The sequence below is a fragment of the Lissotriton helveticus genome, chromosome 10 (genome assembly GCF_964261635.1).
Source record: "Lissotriton helveticus chromosome 10, aLisHel1.1, whole genome shotgun sequence".
NCBI classification, from domain to species: domain Eukaryota; kingdom Metazoa; phylum Chordata; class Amphibia; order Caudata; family Salamandridae; genus Lissotriton; species Lissotriton helveticus.
In genome coordinates, this window is record NC_136071.1 from 561,799,521 (window position 1) to 561,819,952 (window position 20,432).

The 20,432-nt window shown below is 45.9% G+C and overlaps 1 protein-coding gene across 1 annotated transcript in view; it reads left to right on the top strand.

Moving 5' to 3' along the window:
• The window catches only part of GRIN2A (glutamate ionotropic receptor NMDA type subunit 2A), a 1,523,775-nt gene that overhangs the window by 549,739 nt on the left and 953,604 nt on the right, over positions 1-20,432 (top strand). The window lies entirely within an intron of this gene.

The window sequence follows — 20,432 nt, forward strand, 5'->3', positions numbered from 1 at the left end:
ATATAAAGACTTGCCTCAAATTAGTCTCTCAGCTGCTTTAAACTTCATGATTATGTATTAAAAACATCTCAATTAGTAACACGTTAACAAAAAATAGCTCCTGAAATACGTCATTCCGTATGCCCAAATCTCTTCAGTTAATGTTTTAGATGCAATGACAACACCCTTATTGTCAAAGGCTGGGATTCTGATTCTAAGGATGAGAGATGAAATGCACTGTTGAGCAACACTGCGACAAGTTAAATATGCTACCATAAATTATTCCTACCTAAATTAATTGTTCCTAATTGCAGTCATTATTTCTGCAGCCTAATTTGGCAAGAGATGCACAAGCAATCTTTTTGTACAACCACACCATGCACCTTTCCACAAGCCACAAGGAAGATGAAACAACCAGAGTGTAGAAACATTATCTTGAAATAAAAACTTCTACATCTCACCAGTCACATTAGTTGAGTATGTAACAGCCAGTGTTACATTTGTTAAAATAATTAAGCAAGAATATATTTATATTTTCACTGAAAAAACGAAATTTGAAATGAATTTATGGATAGCTTTAATATATATTTTTTTAAATTTTAATTCACTTAAAAAACACACAAGTGCAGTTATTGTTATGAGCTAAAACAAAAAAAACACTGACATTAACAAATTATGGTTAGGACCATAATCCATAACTCACACTAGAGTCATGTAAACCAGAACTCTTACACCAAATGCAATGTTCATGGGAATCCAGTGATTACATAATTATTCATTTTTAATGTTTATATTATTTTGATAGATCACTTTGTGGCAATCACAGTCGCATGGTGGAAGAGTAGACTCACCTTGCCATCTCATGCCCTTCTTATTTTCATCATTTTTCCCCACACAGTACTTGTGCACCTCTTTGGGTAATAGTAGCTACAACATACATTTTTCTGCGAAGATCAGCCAATCAGAGGACAGCGGATCTGTGACACTGAAGCCGGATATGCGACTCCATGATGCAACATGGGAGAAAAAGTCCCTCGTCCAATGGTGTTCCTTTAATTTTTTTATGGATTCGCAAATCATCAGTGGATTTGCGCATCCACAGTGGATCCACAAATTAATTGGCCATACATTTCTTCAAATTAACCACTTTATGGCCAGACCAAAATACATTTTAAACACCACTTTCTCAAAACCTGCTGAACTGATTTACAATAAAAACATGAATAGGTCGTTCCTTGAGGAACATTCTACTTACATGGCAAGTTTTGTGTAATTCTGTTCGGCTGTTTTTCAGTATTGACGAGCAAAGAATTTTATTGGAGTTAAAATGGGAAATGTCGTTCCTGACGCCTGCTAAAGATGACTGAAGAATACAGATTTTGTAGACTGCTGCTAAAGATTAAACTGGTCTCACAATACCATATGAAGGAGAGGGATTTCTGTTCCTAGACCTAGAAAAATACTTCCATGCTGTACAATTCCATTATTCTGTCTATTGTTTTGATCTGTAGTGCCACATGCCACATGTCCTGATTGACAGGGATCAGAGTGACGCAGGCGAACTGACTACCATCACAACCAAACTGGCTAAGTCTGTACAGCTCATACAAACTGTCCATTGTACAAATTGGTCAATATGAACTATGAGCAATCCTGCTGGTCTAGAACAACCTTTCTCCCCAGACCGTAAACTTCTCAACAATCCAGCGCTTTCTATGACATTCATTACAGGAGTAGTAAAAAGTCTGGAAAACGGGGATCTCACACAAAAATGGCCAGCTGTTTGGGGAGGTATGTTTTTATCGCTAGCACAATTCCAGAAAAATAGAGATAATTACACACTGGAGATATTTGCCCTTTTAAAAATATGGCATGCAGTGGTGTTTGAAATGGCTCTCATTGTAGACAAACCAGTAGAATTATATCCACTTATCCATATAATTGGGGCCGTTGAATCACAGGGATGAGATCTCTCGGTTACATAAATTCTACATTGCCTTTACAATGGTCGCCAATAATAAAGTCTTACAGCAATGAAAGCTGGATCTAGGAGAAATACTGGAAATACTATTGCAGCCAAGGTGACATAAGTTACTCCATTTTACATTTTTGATCAGACTCTACTGCTTCACAAACTCCCTGCACAGAATTGAGCCTACTAGTGTCTTACACTGCCTTAGGTGCTTACAAGATCCTGCTGGCTTTCTTCATTTGGCACTGGAATGCCCTCCTGTAAGTGCTTATTGGTCTGACATCTCACAGACAAGATGATAGACTCCCATGTAGAATGCTCCAGCCTATTATTGCTGTTCGGATACATCAAACCCCTCCTGAAAAAATGATTGGCAGCATTCTGGTACTTTTCCTGAAGCACAGAATGTTGCACTCTTCGATGAAAGCCCAACCCCCAAAAGTAAAGGACTGGCTAAAGGATGCCATGTTGAGCGGCAAGTTCCCAGAGGTCTATGCAGGTCAGCAGATGCCACAGGCATGACCATAGGACATCTGGGGCCCACTCAGACACTACCTAAATAATAGAACCGAAGCTGAAAGCACTCTGTAGGATGACAACGGGATAATCGTACTACTGATGGTAATATATGTCTGAAACTATGGACTTCGTATGTCTGCACAATGGCTCGTCCCTGTATAGCACTTGTTGTGCCCTCTGTTGATGATCTACAGTTGATTTGTATGTAATGCTCAGATTGGTATTTTCAATTCATCATTGTATTTGCAGCACATGAGGATTACACTCAGACCTCTTGATATCAGTACATTTCTGTGCTCACTGATAAGTATTGATCTATGCCTGTAGTACCTGTTCTGTTAAAAAGTTTTTTAAAGAAAATGAGTAAATTCTTTAAAAAAACAAACAGGCAAATGTCAATTTTGGATCTCCCCTACTTTCTGGCTTCCACATGATAGTTCTGGGACAAGGCACGTGTCCAAACCACGCTGGCATCAAACCCCCAGCTGCCACAGCCTTTGGCATGTGCACTGGGGTCGGCTGCAGGGTCTGATCTGTGACCGGGTCATGCACCCAACCCCCTCAAGCGTGAACCTGCAAAAATGTTTAATTACTATTTTTTAGTACTGTGATATGCAGTGTAACATGACATGCTTACGCCCCATGGTTACACAGTATTTTGGAAGCTTCCCTGAAGTTTGCATGCTACCATCATACCATGGGGATGAAGATGGTACTGTGGTTCTCACTGGAATACCGCAGTACCTCACTGGAGAGCCACACTGGAAGTTCAGTGGTACAGGCAGCCTGTAAGAAAATATATAATTTTAAGCTCAGAGGTAAGGTGTGTGCCTCTGGACCCACCTCCCAAGTGCTTGGTGGGGTGTTTCTACCCTGCTCCATATGCATTTTAAGAGAATCTTTTTCAGGACATGGGGACTGAGAGCCTGAGTTCGTCAATGGTGATTCCCATAGTACTGAAATGGCCGACAGGAGAAAATCTCCCTCAGCTAATCTGAAAGCCATATGTTTTAATGATTGGTTAAATGGTACTTTCCTGAGACCAACCATCCAGATCTACCCAACTTTGTGACCACTTCAAGCCCAACCACAACCTAAGCACCTTTTTCAATGCTAATTTCTCAAAAAACTGCTGAATCAAGTTATACCAAGTCATAAAAGTGTGCTTTCTAAGCATATATCTAACTTTCTGCCACATTTGGTGAAATTCCATTCTGCCATTATTTCTGTATCGTAGAGCAAAGTTTCCTATGAAAATTAACATAGGAAATCAACATTTAGATGTTACCACTTTTTCTTGCCCCCCCCCCCCCTTGATAGACTAGGGCAAACCTTTTCATGACCACACAGAGGGGGGTACAACTTTTTTTCTGGAAACTTTTACAGAGCTTCATCAAACAATTCCATAGTTATTAGCAAAAAATAAGTTGTTTCTATGGAAACACTGACCCAACTCTAACTACACCGTGGTGACTGGCAGTGTGTAATATATAGATATATACATATATGGAGATAGATACATAGATATAAACATAGATACACAGACAGACAGATAGACAGACAGACAGACAGACAGACAGACAGACAGACAGACAGACAGACAGACAGACAGACAGACAGACAGATAGATAGATAGATAGATAGATAGATAGATAGATAGATAGATAGATAGATAGATAGATAGATAGATAGATAGATAGATAGATAGATAGATAGATAAACAGACAGACAGATAGATAGACAGACAGACAGAGAGACAGACAGAGAGACAGACAGACAGACAGACAGAAAGACAGACAGACATACAGACAGACAGACAGATAGATAGACAGATAGATAGATAGATAGATAGATAGATAGATAGATAGATAGATAGATAAACAGACAGACAGACAGACAGACAGACAGACAGACAGACAGATAGATAGATAGATAGATAGATAGATAGATAGATAGATAGATAGATAGATAGATAGATAGATAGATAGATAGATAGATAGATAGATAGATAGATAGATAGATAGATAGATAGATAGATAGATAGATAGATAGATAGATAGATAGATAGATAGATAGATAGATAGATAGATACATTCCATATTTCACAAGGATACTTTAATACTGAGGGCCTGATTCCAATGTCCTTCATAAGGCCTCAGAATCAGATTCGGCTTTTCCAGATCTGATTCGTAGCCCTTGTTTCCGACTGAATCGCACACAGTTCCGAACGACCAAGTACAATGCGAAGATCTCGTCTGCGTCGACAGAATCGATTCCGAACCCGATTCTGTCCGTACGACTTGTTCATAGCCGAATAGTGCTGCGCCATGGAGCTGAATTCCGAATGAGTGAGTATGATGCATGATTTGGGCAGCCGTATTGACTCGGTCTCAGTGAGACAAAACGGCTGTCTGAATCGGACTTCGGGGGGCTGTAGCAGGCCTCCCTTCACCCAGGGCCCTCCGAATCGGTCACGGATGTGCCCTTGGGTCCCATGGGTCCCCCGATCCAAGCCTGCACAGTGTGGCGGGCACCATGGGGTGCCCGGCACAGGGTGTACACTTCTCCCCACCCACTCCTTTTTGCTATGGGAGCCTGTGTAGGCGTTTAGTATACAGGCTCCCATAGAATTCAATGGGCGTCCGAGCGAACCGAGTCCGTCAGCATACGGATGCATCATACTCGCTCAGTCGGACTCCAGCGCACCGAGTCGTACGAAAAGCATTCCGGATCCGATTCGATCGGGATGCTTTCCTTACAATATCAGAATCGATCCCTTAATCTTTGTTCTATACAATATAATTTTATTGATTTAGAGGCCAACTGCCATTGAATAATAATGAGGAAATATGAAACATCTCACACAAAAAGTATTACATGAATGTGCACCAAATGTGCTTCATTGATATTTGATTATTATAAACAAAATAGAGGGACTAGGAGTAATTAAGGTCCAGCACACATACTCCCTACTACAGAAATACTCGAACCCAGTGTGCTGTTCTTAACCAAAGAAGATAAGTAACCCCAATAGAGTACCATACTAGTTAATAGGACAGGAGGATAATTTTATTATTTGGAGCAAGAGCCCTCATAGGGATAGCTCTTCATTTGTCCAGTGCTACAATATCCAACGGGATCCAATATAGAGGCTCTTTTCCCGAGATCTTTTTCTCAATGTGCCGACAGCAGTGGCATTACCCTGGTAACTTTCAGAAGCTCTTTGCTAACTGAAACTGTAGATTGGTGGTAAAATTAACTAAGGTACCTTTCCATAAGTACTTTAATTCTGGAGGTCCCTGTTAAGGGTTAAATATAAAGCAGGAAAATACTAGGGAGTAATGTTCCCCAATATTCACCTTAATGGTCGACATGTTTCTATTGCAAATTAGCAGGACTGAAGGAACCTAAGCTGCATCTAGTGCGTCCTTGATCAAATCCTTAAAGTGTACCCACATGAAGAGTCACCCAAATATTTTCTCATTAGGTATCTGATTATAGCTCTATTAAGTTGAATGAAGTACCATACCTAAAACCTGAGCCATTTCTTACTGTAATCAGGTCCCTAGGGACTAGTGGGAACCTAGGCCACCCACAGACATACCATCTACTAAGCATGGATACTGCCAATTACCTACCGCAGCTCCATGGTCCCAGGGCCAGGGATAATAAAGAAATATAATCAGATACCTAATGAGCACGTACTTGGATGTTTCTCTTTGTGGGTATAGAGGGTTACCTTAGTTAATTTTAATTTCACTTCCACCAATCTACAGGTTCAGTTAACAAAGAGTTTTTGAAGATTACCAAGTTCATTCCACTATTACCCGGCACATTGAGAAACATATCTCTACCAAACAGCCCCTATATTGGGGCCCGTTGGGCATTCCAGCTCCCACCCAATGAGGAACTAGCCTGATGATGAAGCATGCTACCCATCTGGGTGGATTAGGGCTTGTGCTCCAAAAAATAAAATACTCCTCCTGTCCTAATACCTACTATGGTACTCTATTGGGGTTACCTTAACCTCTTTGGTTGTCAACAGCACACTAGGGTTTGAGTGTTTAATTATTATGCCAACAAAATGTAATTGACAACCCCTAGACATATGGAGCAGATTTACTCAACCCTAAAGCACATACAAAAGGATTTTGAAAGCGCATGAACAACTGTCAGGCAGTTTCATTACATTGAAACTTCAGATACTGGGATAAAAGCATAATTAATTCCGATGATGTTTTATATAACTCAATTGCGGCTCTGCCAACCCTGCAAGATAAGTTGTTCTCTCTTTTTATTTGAAGTTGAGCATCCTTTTTATCATCTTTATTATTAAGAAATATTTTCTAGTAACTGCAATTATTTCTTGTTTGTGGATTTTAAGGCATGTCTTTAGCCGTGATTTAATAATCAGTGACACCACTTCCTAAGCCTATGACATCAGTGCTTCCTTTTGGCAACTAAATGTATTAGGGAATCCTATTTAACAATTGTTAAACCATGGATAGTGAAATAGATCAAAAGAGGATGGATATAATATGATGTGAAGGCAGGATGTAATTTCCTTGCAGCTATCAGAGTTATGTAATTATCAGGCTAAAGCACAGTGGTTACAGGGCTAGAATTAAGCAGTTTCACTTGCAGAAGTAATGAAAGATATTGATATGATAATTAAACTGATGATTCACAAATACAAATTGAAAGGATGAGAGGATCATGAAGCCTGGGGTTACATTATCGAATATACACTATATCACAAAGTTTACACAACTCATGTACATAGTGTGGTGTCCATAGTCATTTTGTGATTGAAGCTTTCTCAGGCCGATGGTGTTATAATCAACCGCGGCCTGTGCAGGTAAGAGCGGTGAGAAGGTGGGTCCGGATGGGGGGGATTTTGACAGACGATGACGAGAGAAAGTTAATTATCTATTTAATTTTCCACCGTTGTCGTCCGTTGAAATCCTCCCCACCCGTCCCCACCGCTCATAACTGCACGGGCCGCGGTTGGTTATAATGGATTGCTTATCACAACTATGCCATCTCTATGCCTCTAAAGCTGCACTCAAAACCTCAACGTTTTCACATGAAGGATGGTCTCCCGCAACCTCTTGTAAGGGAATAAAACCCCACTACCCAGTTACATATATGATTAGCTAAGTGGGTTTGTTGTAGGATATTATGCCGACAGCTTCAAATATCCCCAGCACCAGATATGCGTCATAAATAAAGCTGACAGGCCAGGATCTACAACCTAATATCTACTCTAAAATATGTATTTGAACTTAATAAGTATGGCATGAGAAACTCTAGTAATAAAAGTTTACATAGATTTGGCCCCAACAGCCCAATCTGCCCAAAATATCTCAATTTGTTTCAAAGTTATGAGACATTTAAAATTATATACTTCACCAAGCCATGTTTTAATTTCAAGATGCTTAGTTGTCCGATCTTGGGAGTGAAACAAATTAAGTTATGCAAGCAGCTCCTCAAAGCCTGCATAAGCTATACATGATGGATAAGCCACTTTATCACATTGGCCTATTCAGTTTTGGTGATGCAAAGTGAGGCAATGTGACATAAGCTGTATTTACTTTCCAGTACAAACAGTATTATGCACTGGAAAGGTCCCCTTTTTCAGCAGAGTGCTTTGTGATGCTTTGCGTCGCTTTGCATCAGGGGGTGTTACTTGTGCAGATCAGCACATACACTCATAGATATTGATGCATAGTTCAATCTACAAAGACAGCCACACTGGGCTTTGCATCAAACACTATGGACGTCTTGAAGGCGTTATTCCTCTATAAAAGCCACATCTGTCCTAAAGTACACACATCTAGTGTATGGTGTTCTTCTGAAATGTGTCTAGGCTATACTTTTAGTACTTTCCTATGCTAGACAGCGTACACTCACCTCTGCACCATGGTGGGAAGCTGTGTGTCACACAAGGCAGCCTAATTAAAGTGCTAGCACAGGAGATGACAGCAGCAACAGACCAATATTAGTAGGCATGGTTCTGAGCTGTGTTTTTCCTTGTGTGCAAAGTCACAAATTTGATTACTACACTGCATTGCGTGAAACATTAGTAAGTCTGCTCCTTCGTGCAATGCAGAAGACCAACCTGAGTTGTTGAGCAGAAGGTGAGGGATATCTCTGCAGGACATGTAGGCTGAGCAGGTTATCTAGGGTGTGTTTATCAGTGACAGCACACATCTGATGTCCCAGGCAAGACATTTGCCATCTTGGAATCGCACAGGGACTTCATTGAAAGATGCTTAAAGCTATTAGAGAACTGTCAGAGAGGTCGGGGCTCACTGCTGCTCAGCTCAAGCCTGTGTGAGCTACAGGGGCATATTAAGCTCCAGAGCCCTCCCTGCAACTACCCAAGTGACCTGCTGCACTGGGCTCTTTGTGAACCAGAATGAGCCCTTTCTCCCGGAGACTCTGCCTCCCACAAAAAATGCCAGCGCGAAGCTCTAGTGAGACCTGCTTTGTGAACTGCAGTGACTGCCACTAATGACCAGCAATATGAGATCTGCACTCCACGCTACAGCAACAATAGCCTCCGGTGACCGCCAGCACGACGCACCAGCCACAACAGTCAGCAATACCTGGCTGGCTCTTTGTGCTGCAATAACAACTATCCACAAAGCTCTCCCTGCTGCAAGCGAACTCCTCCAATGCAAACAGAACTCTTCGCACCAGACTTTGAAGGTAGCTCATCAGCGGGACTAACCTGGGGCCATATTATCAAGGATCGGTGTTAAAATTATCGCCGTTTTATCGGCAGGAAACTGGTGATAATGGGCTTGATAATACGCCCTTGTTAATTCCCATAGAAGCCCATGTTCTGATGTTAACATGGGCTTCTATGGGAATTAACAAGGGCGTATTATCAAGCCCATTATCGCCGTTTTATCAGCAGTTTCCTGCCGATAAAACGGCGATCATTTTAACACCGGTCCTTGATAATATGCCCCCTGGTCCCTATATCTGACACGCGCTCCATCAAATTCAGCCTAACATTTGACTTTCCCCTGGTTTCGTGCTATCAGATGATGGCGAGGGGCACTTTTTGCTTTTAGCCGGTATTTTCACTTGAAATACTTTAAAATTGAATATCTCCGGTTCTACTAATTGGATTGTTGTAGTTCTGATATTGTATTATTTATTAACATTTAAACCACTTTTTAAATTAGTTTGGGGTGTTTCTTATGTGTGTTTTCACTTTATTACGGTTTTTGTGCTGCATAAATACTTTACCCATTATTTTTCACTCGTGTGTTTTTATCATTCTCATTGCAAGCCTAACTAATAGATTTGGCCTCTAGTACTGGAAGGGCAGAGCTTACAAGCGTGAGTTAACATGCAGGCTTAGTATTAAGATGAGTTACCCTAGAAAGAGATTCCCGGAAATAACAATAGGTGTGCAATGCCTTAATAATCAAAATGTATGAAATAATTTGGATACATTCTTAGAGGCCCATACGTTAGCGGTTATCGGGTTTGTGAACAACATGTTTCAGGATATCTGCCAAAGTCCTGACTAAAGTTTTTATTTATTACCTGTACGTCAATCTAATCAAAGTCTAGGACTCTACTGTGAATGACCCCGAGGATTCGGTGCTTATTCTCACAAAGGGTGAAATCCGACATCCTGAGGTTTGAAATTCACAAGGTGCAATAAATAAAACTGTTTCAGAGTTTGTCCCCTAAAAATCGGATAAACCGTGCAAATGTTGGTGCTTTACACATCAAAATCTCCATGCTCCAGAATTTACAGAGAGTTTTTCTCGTGATCATTTTTGGTAGGTTTCACAATTGTGAAAATCTTGTTTTTGCAATAGTCACAATTAAAACGGGGGAAAACTGGAGGATGCAATGCTTATTTCTCTACTTGTAATTGTGACGACTGCACAAACAGGTGTCATCTAAGGAGCCATTGGCTGCAGTCTAAAGAGGCACTCCTTATCAAGGAAATGAGGGTACAATTCTAGACCCCTTCCATTGTTCCGTGGTTTTGTCACAATTATCAATTAATCGGATTTAGAGCCTGTCTACTTTTTTCCTGTTAACACTTGCCATCCTCCTAAATAGGAATCATTAGATTGGGTCCTCTAAAAGGCAGAGTACTTCATAAGCAGGCAAGTAGCAGCTGTGAATTAATCAGTTTGTTAATTGGTGCACCTGGCACCATTATAACCAATAAAATCCATTTAAGCTAGACAAGTAATCTTCTACACCAGAAATATGGAAAGATGAATGCATTTAGCTCATCGGTTCTTTAAAGTGCTTTCCTAATTTGACTTTATTAGTCAGAAAATGGTGTGGGGCCAGCATTAGCATGGATCACAAGTGGGGCCCTGAGGGACCCTCTAGACAGTGACACGGCTAGACCTTTGGCCACCCGTGGCCCTACTCTTACCGCCCGCGGTGGCTGCATGTAAGAGTGGGGGTGGGGGATGGGGGTTGCTGGCCATTCCTGCGCTTGCTGCCCTGCGACTGCCAAAGGTAAAACTAAGATGGAGGGGAGGAGAGTTTGCTGCCCCAAAAACTCGTGCCATCCGGGGCTGTCCACACCCCCACCCACACTTCCCCTAGCTACGCCACAGCCTCTAGAAATGGGGAAATTCTGAGGAATTGGTAATTCTGGTAACAAATCACCCAGTTAATGTATAATTTCCCCCTTATTGCACATTGAGCCTTCAACTGCTTGCATCAGGTGGAGTTTCTAGGTGAAACTCTGCCGAGCTAGACGTAGGCGACCACCTTAAGGCTGAAGTCAAGCTCCAGCTGAAGGCTCTGGTTCAGCTCAAACTTTAATGTGGCTTCTGCCTTCCACCCAAGCTGGACCATCACACACCATGCACCAAGAATTTAAAACAAAGCATAAACCTTTGGTGGTAAAAAGACGAGAAAGAGGTAGGGGCCTAGTGGGTGAATTGCATAATGTGAAACTAGAAAACCTGTTAACACCTTGGCTGCTTGTCAGATTCATCCCCTGTGCTGGACCTTAATGTAAATGGTTGTGGTCATGACGAACTCAGCTCGTCATGAGCACCCTAGAGGTATAACTCAGGACGAGCTGAGCTCATCATGAGCACAGAAGGGGTTAACAATCCTGGCTTCCCTGCTTGGCAAAATAGGGTGATCCTTTTACAAAGCCTTCTTTCTCTTCACTATAAGTTATATGAGAGTGCCTTCCGACATGTGACTTCAGGACGTGCACTGTACAAAAATGTCCTATTACTTACGGTAATCTTCATTACTCCGGGTCCCGTAGTCCTCGACACCTTCCTAACTAATGAGATGATACTATCTCTGTCAGAAAAAAGAAAAGGAAGGAATGCTGGACCTACCCTCCCCCTCCCGCCGGGAGTACATAAGGGTACATGTCCCAGCATTCCCCCTGAAATACCAAGCCAAAGGATGAAGGCCGGCAAACAGGGCGGGAGGGAGGGAAGCCAGGAAGGTGTCGAGGACTACGGGACCCGGAGTAATGAAGATTACCGTAAGTAATAGGACATTACCCCCAGGTCCCTACGTCCTCGACACCTTCCTAACTAATGAGACATACCAAAGCAAAACCCGGCATTCATCCCAAAAAAACACAAAAAACAACCAGTACAGCAAAGAACCAGGCATTTAATGTGCACAGAACAGAAATCATGGGCGAACACAACCCAACACCCCCAAAGCAAAACCGCCCTCATCACCCAGCAAATTGAGAAGACGGTAATGCCTGATGAAAGTATTGGAAGAAGCCCAAGTGGCCGCCCTACAAATCTCAGAAAGAGGGACACCCCGGACCTCAGCCCAGGAGGCCGCCACCCCCCTCGTAGAACGACCCTGAACACCCACAGGAGGAGGGGCCCCAGAAAGAGAATAGGCCAAGGAAATGACCTGCTTCAGCCAGCGACCAATGGACACAGACGAAGCCTTACGCCCACGGGAAGCAGCCCCAAAGGAGACAAACAGGGAGTCAGTCAACCGAATAGCCGCCGTGCGCTCAAGATAAACACGCAAAGCCCGGCACACATCCAACAAGGACCAACAGGTACCCCCCGGGGAATCCAGAACAGAACCCAACGCAGGCAAGACCAACTCCTGGGACCGGTGAAACTGAGAAGCGACCTTAGGCACGAAGGAGGAATCAAGGCGGAGCACCACCCCGTCCTCCGAAAAGGACAGGAAAGGTTCCCGAGACATCAAGGCCCCCAACTCGCCAAGGCGCCGGGCAGACGTGATGGCCACCAAGAACACAACCTTCAAGGTCACAAACTTCAAATCCACCTCCGACAACGGCTCAAAAGGAGGAGCAACCAAGGCCCGCAGGACCAAGGGCAAATCCCACAGGGGAAAAGAAGGCCGGGAAACCGGACGAGAAAGAGAAAAACCACGGAGGAGCCTGGAGACCAAGTCCTCATCATCAGACAGATTCCCCCACGGGGAACGAAAAGCCCGGACAGCCGCCCACTGGGCACGCAAGGTGGACACAGCCCAACCCTTCTCAAAACCCTCCCACAAAAACTGAAGCACAGCCTGCAAAGAACAGTGCAAAGGGGAAAGGTCCAAGGTCGAACACCAACGACTGAAATTACCCCAGTGGCGATCATAGGACAGGAGAGTAGAAGGTCTACGGGAACCCTGAATGGCAACAGCTAAATGTTCCGGGAACCCACGCCGCCGCCACCCCTGCCTCTCAACCTCCACACAGACAGCCGCAAGCGGAGAAGAGACAGGGGATGGGAGGACCTCAAGGGAGACGGGGAAAGAGGGAGAAACCAAGGGCCCCGCACAGCCAGAAGACGAACCGTCGGAAACCAAGACCTCCGAGGCCAAAAGGGCAGAACCACAACCACCTCCCGATCCTCCAGACACAGACGGGACAGAAACCTGGGAATCAGAGCCAGAGGGGGAAAGGCATAGAGCAGGCGGGAAGGCCAGGGAACCGACAGGGCATCCACCCCCCAACAACCCTCCTGCCGAAACCTGGAGCAGAAGCGGGGAAGCTGCGCATTCAGCCGGGAGGCAAAGAGGTCCAGAAAGGGAAGCCCAAACCTCCCGCACACAAGCCGAAACGCAACCCGGGTGAGAGATAACTCCAGAGGTGCCGGAAAGCAGCGACTCAGGACATCCGCCGCACAATTGTCCACCCCCTTGATATGAATCGCAGCCAGAGACAGCAGATGACCCTCCGCCCAACAAAACAAGGGAACCACCACTGCGTTCAAGGAAGCCGAACGGGCCCCCCCCTGATGGTTGAGATAGGCCACCGACACCATATTGTCCGACCTCACCAGGACGTTCCTGCCCAGCAAACACGCCCGAAAACCCATCACGGCACGGGACACAGCCGTCAACTCCCGCCAGTTGGAAGACCTGCGACTCTCCAGTCGGGACCAACGACCCTGAAGGGACCGAGATCCCAAGGTCGCCCCCCACCCCAAAGCGCTGGCATCCGTCGTCAAGACCAGCGACGGAGCGGGCTGCAAGGGGAGCCCCTGAGACAGATGGACCGGATCCGACCACCAAAGCAGAGCAGGCAGGACTACAGGAGACACGGGCACCAGACACTCCCAATCGCGGGACAACGGATCCCAGAGAGACAGAAGGTAACTCCACAAGGGGCGGAGGTGAAAACGAGCCCAAGCCACCGTAAAGACAGTCGCTGCCATCAGACCCATAAGACGCAACCAGAGGCGCACCCGAAAGGAACCCCCCGCTCGGAACCTTCGAGCAAGGGACAACAGGGACACAACCCGAGGATCCGGCAGGAACACACGGTTGAGGTCTGTGCGAAACCGAGCCCCAATGAACACCAGATCCTGGGAAGGAGTCAGCTGGCACTTCGGCAGATTGATCAGAAAACCGTGCCGCCGTAACTCCGCGCACACCAACTCTCTCGCCTCCAACAACAGGACCCGAGAAGGAGCATGGATCAACCAATCGTCTAAATAGGGATACACCATCACCCCCTGGAGATGAAGCCAGGCAACCAAGGGGGCGACAACTTTCGTAAAGACCCTTGGGGCAGAGCGAAGGCCGAAGGGCAAAACCCTGAACTGAAAGTGGCACCCCTGAACACAAAATCTCAGGAAGCGACGGGACCTGGGATGCACCGGAACATGGTAATAGGCGTCCTGCAGATCCAGGGTACACATGAAGTGACCCGGTAGCACCAAAGGAATAATCCGCTGCAAGGTCTCCATGCGGAAGTGAATCCGCAACACCCCCTGGTTCATGACCCTCAAATCCATGACCAGGCGGAAACCCCCGGTATTCTTGGGCACCAGAAAAATCAGGGAATAGAAGCCCGACCCCACCTCCGAAGGAGGAACTGCCTGAACAGCCCCCTTCCGAAGAAGATACTTCACCCCTTGGACTAGGTGGGCCCTCTTGGACCGGCAAGCAGGCCAGGGAGTCGGGCGGAGGCCGGAATCTGGAGGGGGAACAGAAAACTCCACCTCGTAACCCTCCCGCAGAACATCCAACACCCAAACGTCTGAACATGACTGAACCCAGGCATCCAGGAAGAAGTGCAGCCGCCCTCCTACCAACAACCCAGGAACCACAGCCAAAGAGTCAGGAGCGAGGCTTCGGGGGAGCAGGAGACCTAGCCTTACGGTCCCGACCACCGCCAGAAGAAAACTTCCCTCGGCCCTTCCCAAACTTCCCACGAAAGGAAGGCCGAAAGAAAGATTTAGACTTATAGGGGGCAGAAGAAGCAGCAGCAGAAGCAGAACCCTTAAAAGAAGAGGAATGCTTCTTCTCTTTAAACAGCTTGTGCAGTTTGGTCTCCAACTCCCCCCCAAACAGCATAGAACCCTGAAAGGGCAAACGCAAGGCACAAGCCTTCTGCGCAGAGTCAGTCTTCCAGTCCTTAAGAACAAGACTGCGACGAGCCGCCACACAGGCCCCACCAGAAAGAGCAGCAGCGCGCACCACATCAAAAGACACATCGGACATAAGTTCAACCTGTCGCTCAATGTGTTCAAGAAGACTCGAACAGTCCGTGGCATCGTCCATCGACTGGTAAAGAGACTTAATGTCCGCCAGCAGAGACTGCGACAAATAAGTACCATAAACCCCGGCTCTCAAGGCCAGATGAGAGCCAGAATAAACTTTCCTCAGAGCCCCGTCAGCCTTCTTATCCACAGGGTCCTTCAGCACAGCGTCCTCAGACAAGGAAGTGCGACCCACCAAACTTGCAACAAAGGAGTCAATGGGGATCGAATCAGGAAGATCCGTAGCCATATCCCAGAGGGGGTAAAGACGGGCCATAAAGCGTGGAACCAGAATGCGATCTGGATCAGCCCACTCCCTCTTCAGGACATCCTTAATAAAGGGATGAACAGGAACATCCACCGTGGCAGAACTCTGGAACTGGCGGAGCAAAGAACCGCCCGAAGTACTGGGAACAGCGTCATCAGCAAAGCCCATATTCTGCTTCACGTGCTTCAGGATACCAGGAAGAGCGTCCTTGTCTATATACTTCCCCTTCAGCATAGAGTCCCCAGTCAAAGCCGACTCGTCAGCAGAAGAAGCAGAAGAACCGGAATCCGCAGCATGAGCCTTGCGACCTGCACCACCAGAACCCATCTCTGAAAGGGTCTCCCTGATCAAGCGCTTTAAGCGCGCATCCCCACCTCTACCACGGCGTCTGGACCGGGCAGGAGAAGGAGAACATGAGTCACTGGAAGAAGAAGAAGAAGAGGACCTCTCCCTGTGATGCCTCTTCCTCGAACTTTTCCCCATCCTGTACAGCAGAGGAACAACACAGGCTGCAGTAGCAAAAGCAAACAGCACAATGAAAGAAAAACCGCTACGCGGTACTCACCAGCTGCCCTCGTTTATACCAGCAGAAAAAACGACCGGACAGAAGCGCCTGACTACGTCCATACCGGAAGTCAGGCAGCGCCATGACAGGAAGGCATACCCAACCCAGCCAACCAAAGACGCGAAGGCGGCCGCGCCCCCTAACAAGCCCGGCAGGCAGGAGGGGCGGCCATCGGGCAGACGCGGGGCCCACGCGGTCCAACATCCACGCGCGGCCCAGAGGAGCGTCAGACGCAGCCCGCGCCACTCCCCCCAAGCCCAGCAGGGAGGGAGAGGACATCCAAGCCGCCGAGGACAACGAAGCCCCAGCGGAGGTAAGTTCGGCGCAGGAGCATATTCCAAGCTCCTCGCGCCCCAGCAATCCCTGTCAGAATGACAGAAAAAAGAAACAGGGGGAATGCTGGGACATGTACCCTTATGTACTCCCGGCGGGAGGGGGAGGGTAGGTCCAGCATTCCTTCCTTTTCTTTTTTCTGACAGAGATAGTATCATCTCATTAGTTAGGAAGGTGTCGAGGACGTAGGGACCTGGGGGTAATAATCTGATATATTACGGTGAAATGCTTCTGCATGTTAAAGAAATGCCTTTTTTCTTCATTTGAAAGAGACTATCTTATATGATATATGTTGCATTATTTATTTGGCAACTATTTTGAGGTTACAGCTTATGCACAAGCTCTTAGAGCCCAGACACACTTTTGACTTGGCTCTGGCTCGGCTCTCCCTGTGAATTTGTTGGTTCGCCCACCTCTACACAGATCAGCGTAGTTACAAATCGTCTAGTAATCTGCACTTCGCAATCGCTCTGACCCTAGGAAAAGATCATTTGTCTTTACTTTTCAACCCCTTCCACGCTGATGACGAGCTCAGCTCGTCATGAGGTACACCTCTCGTACGCTCATGACGAGCTGAGCTCGTCATGAACCGCGGGATTTGCGAATCTTTAGCGCACAGCGGGAAAATGCGCCGCGCGTATGTGGTTAAGACCTACATGTCTACTACGCTCATCTAGCAAGTCCCTTAGGCTGGTTGAGGGAATAGGGTCATTCGCCTCTCCATTCACAAAACTTATTTAAGATTCCTGTGGCAAAAGGAGAAAGGCTGGTTGTTTGGCTGATGTCTCAATTTTTTAAATAAGTTATTCTGTTCAAGCAAATGTATGCAATATTTCTGAATAGCATAATTATGCATTTCTGAAATAGCATTCCCAATCCAAATCACCATATTATGAGTACAGTGGTCAGACCGTGAGAGGACCTCCACAGACACCAGGGATCCACGATCCCTGGTGCTGGTGCGGCAGTCTTGAGGCCGCAATATGTTGGTGGTGCCACTGCAGCACTGCCAAGCACATTACAAGTCTCCTCACTGTGACCCTAACCAAGGTGGTGAGACAGCATTGGAAAGGATGGTTGTGAGGAAACAAGGGGTTCCCTACAGGTGCCTCAAGCCAATGGGATGCATTCACTGGGGCACATGTTGTATACCCCTGTGTGCATGCACCCCCCTTTCCTGCACGCAATGGACTTCGCAGTACATGCCGTGCAGGAACAGGCTTTGATGTTCTCATTGCAGATTCTTTGTTGAAAGGCACCATCTTTGGAATGCTAAAGGACTGCCTGCCAGACTATGAGGTAAGTTGAAATCTGGCGGCCCGCCGGTGCGCCGGTGGTTGGGTTTAGTGGGGCGGAGTGGGGCGGAGTGGGGCAGTGGCATGCCGCCCTACTCCGGCACCGCCAAACTCGTAATCAGGCCCCAAGGTCTAATGTTGAACAGCCAAGTGATGGGCCTAGTAAAAGTTTCAAATACATTTTTAAGATTTTGTATTTAGGTTTGCACAGAATTCCAAATTACAACCATATTAGAATATGTTTTATATGTGTCATTCATAAGTTTGTGTGATTTAATGATTTGCATCTAGACTTTATGTGCAACTCATCTACTCCGAAAGCTGCAATTCTCTGTGGATGTTTGCTTTATTGAACTATGCTCTTAGCTATTGAGGTGTAATTTACCTACATTTTCTGATAAAAATCACATATTCTGACGAAGTTTTCAACTGGCTTTCTTATGCTATAAATAAGTAAGAGCCTCATTGAGGAGGTACAACAGATCTTTCTTTGACTGTGAGCAAGACACATTTCTATAAATGTGTTCCTGTTGGTGATTAATATCTGTTTCATTACATAATTGGGGTAAAATAAGTCCAAAGTTACTAGTTCGTGTGTTTCATGACTCAGACTTCAAACTCAGGCCCCAATTTTGAATTTCTGAGTCTGGAATTCTAGTCGACTGAATGCCAAGGATACTTTGTCTTGATTCCAACCCACGCCTCTCTCTTCCGCTGCCTACACTTAACTGTTTCTAACTCTTGCAGATTCTTTTTCATCCCTGCTTTTGAACTTTAGCATCGTTTTCATATCTTCACCTTCCTTCCTTTTTGCTTTTCTGAATTATCTGATTAATCTGACTCAAAATCTTATGAAAAATGAACCTTGTTCCTAAATATTAGAGCTGTTGCCCAACACCTGCACCCACTGGCACAGTGACAGGCATATCTGCATATTAACATAAAAACATGGTCTCCATCAGGTTGGTTTATTTCACCTTTGAAACAGCTAAATTAAAGGAAATGTTGGTGGAACCTGTATAGATTTTTCTGCCAAAGGATGAATTTGTTGCAGATCTGTATTTCCAGTCATCACAACAGAATAACCGAATCTTGACTAACCTGGATATGCAGCATTGTAGCCTTTTTTTTTTTTAAAGAGGGTTAAATAGTGATTTGGAAACGCAACACAGAGTGAGATATATAAGACAAAGGTTTCTTTTAATGGGCTTCTGGACTCAGTGGGCCTAGACCTAAGAACAGTGTCAAATCTGTCAACATTTGGGATGGAACTACAAATAGCCCTCTTCTGGGGGTATACCTAGCCCCACAAATAACCAGTCGCAAGTCATCCCAGAGGAATGCTCCACTAGGACAAACCCACCCTTCTAGAAAGACTGGATAACATACTGTCAAAGGGTTCCACACTTTTGAGAGAACTTCACCTTTTCCAAAGTGCCAGGATGACATAGTGCTCCCAAGTAGTTGATTTGCAACATGCCAATGCTATACTAAACAGAAAATAAAATACAAAGTGTTACAGTCTTAATATAGTGTGTGTATGTGTGTCTGTGTGTGTGTTTGTTGATTCATGCAGCACCATGTAATGAGCTTCATTCCAGTGGTTTTAGCATATAGCTTAGTAATTTATAATGTTGCCAGTATATGACATAGGGCCTAATTACAATGCAGGTCAGAAAGCTAAACTCTGACCGCCGTATTACAATGACAGCGTTTGGAGTTTAAACTGGCTGGGATATTCAACTCAGTTCTGATGGGCTCAAGAGGCCCGCCAGCCAGTCGGAAAGGTCTCATAATACGCAGTCGGGATTATGATGGCATTTTCCAACAGCAGTTCCATGTCGGCCTTTCTGATATGGAACTGCTTTCGGAAAGTGCCTTTGGGGGCCCGTAGCAGGGTCCCCTTCCCCCGGCCCTCCGCTTGTGGTGCTGCGGGGCACCTATGATGCCCCCCTTCAAAGCCCTGCACTGTATGACACAGTGCTTGCCACACAGTGCAAGGATGTTTCAAAACTTCAATTTTCCAATGGGAGCTTGTGCTGCCGGCTGCTTCGACCCCTCACACAAGCTCCCATTGAAAAATGGAAGCTTGCCACCGCACCATGTGCGGTTGCATCCTACTTGCATTGTCAGAACTGCCAACCTGAGGTCGGTCAGTTCCCCATCCGCAGCAATGTTGGTCGAAGGCAACTCCATCCGACTTCAAAGTCATGCCCTCAGCATTAACACCTTCGCTGCGGCGGCTATTCCACTGCAGCGCTAAGGGGGCGGGGGGGGCCGCGCGGCACGCCCATGCTGGTGACGGAACCGCTCCGTCACCAGCCTCGGTTGAGCTGTGCTTATGACGGAGCGGTTCCGTCATGGCCCCGCCCGCTCAATAGAATGCGCCGTGCAGTCGCGTCAGGCGGTCCATGACGGAACCGCTCCGTCATCAGCACAGCTCTACCGCGGCTGATGACGGAGCGGTTCCGTCATCAGCGTGGAAAAGGTTAAA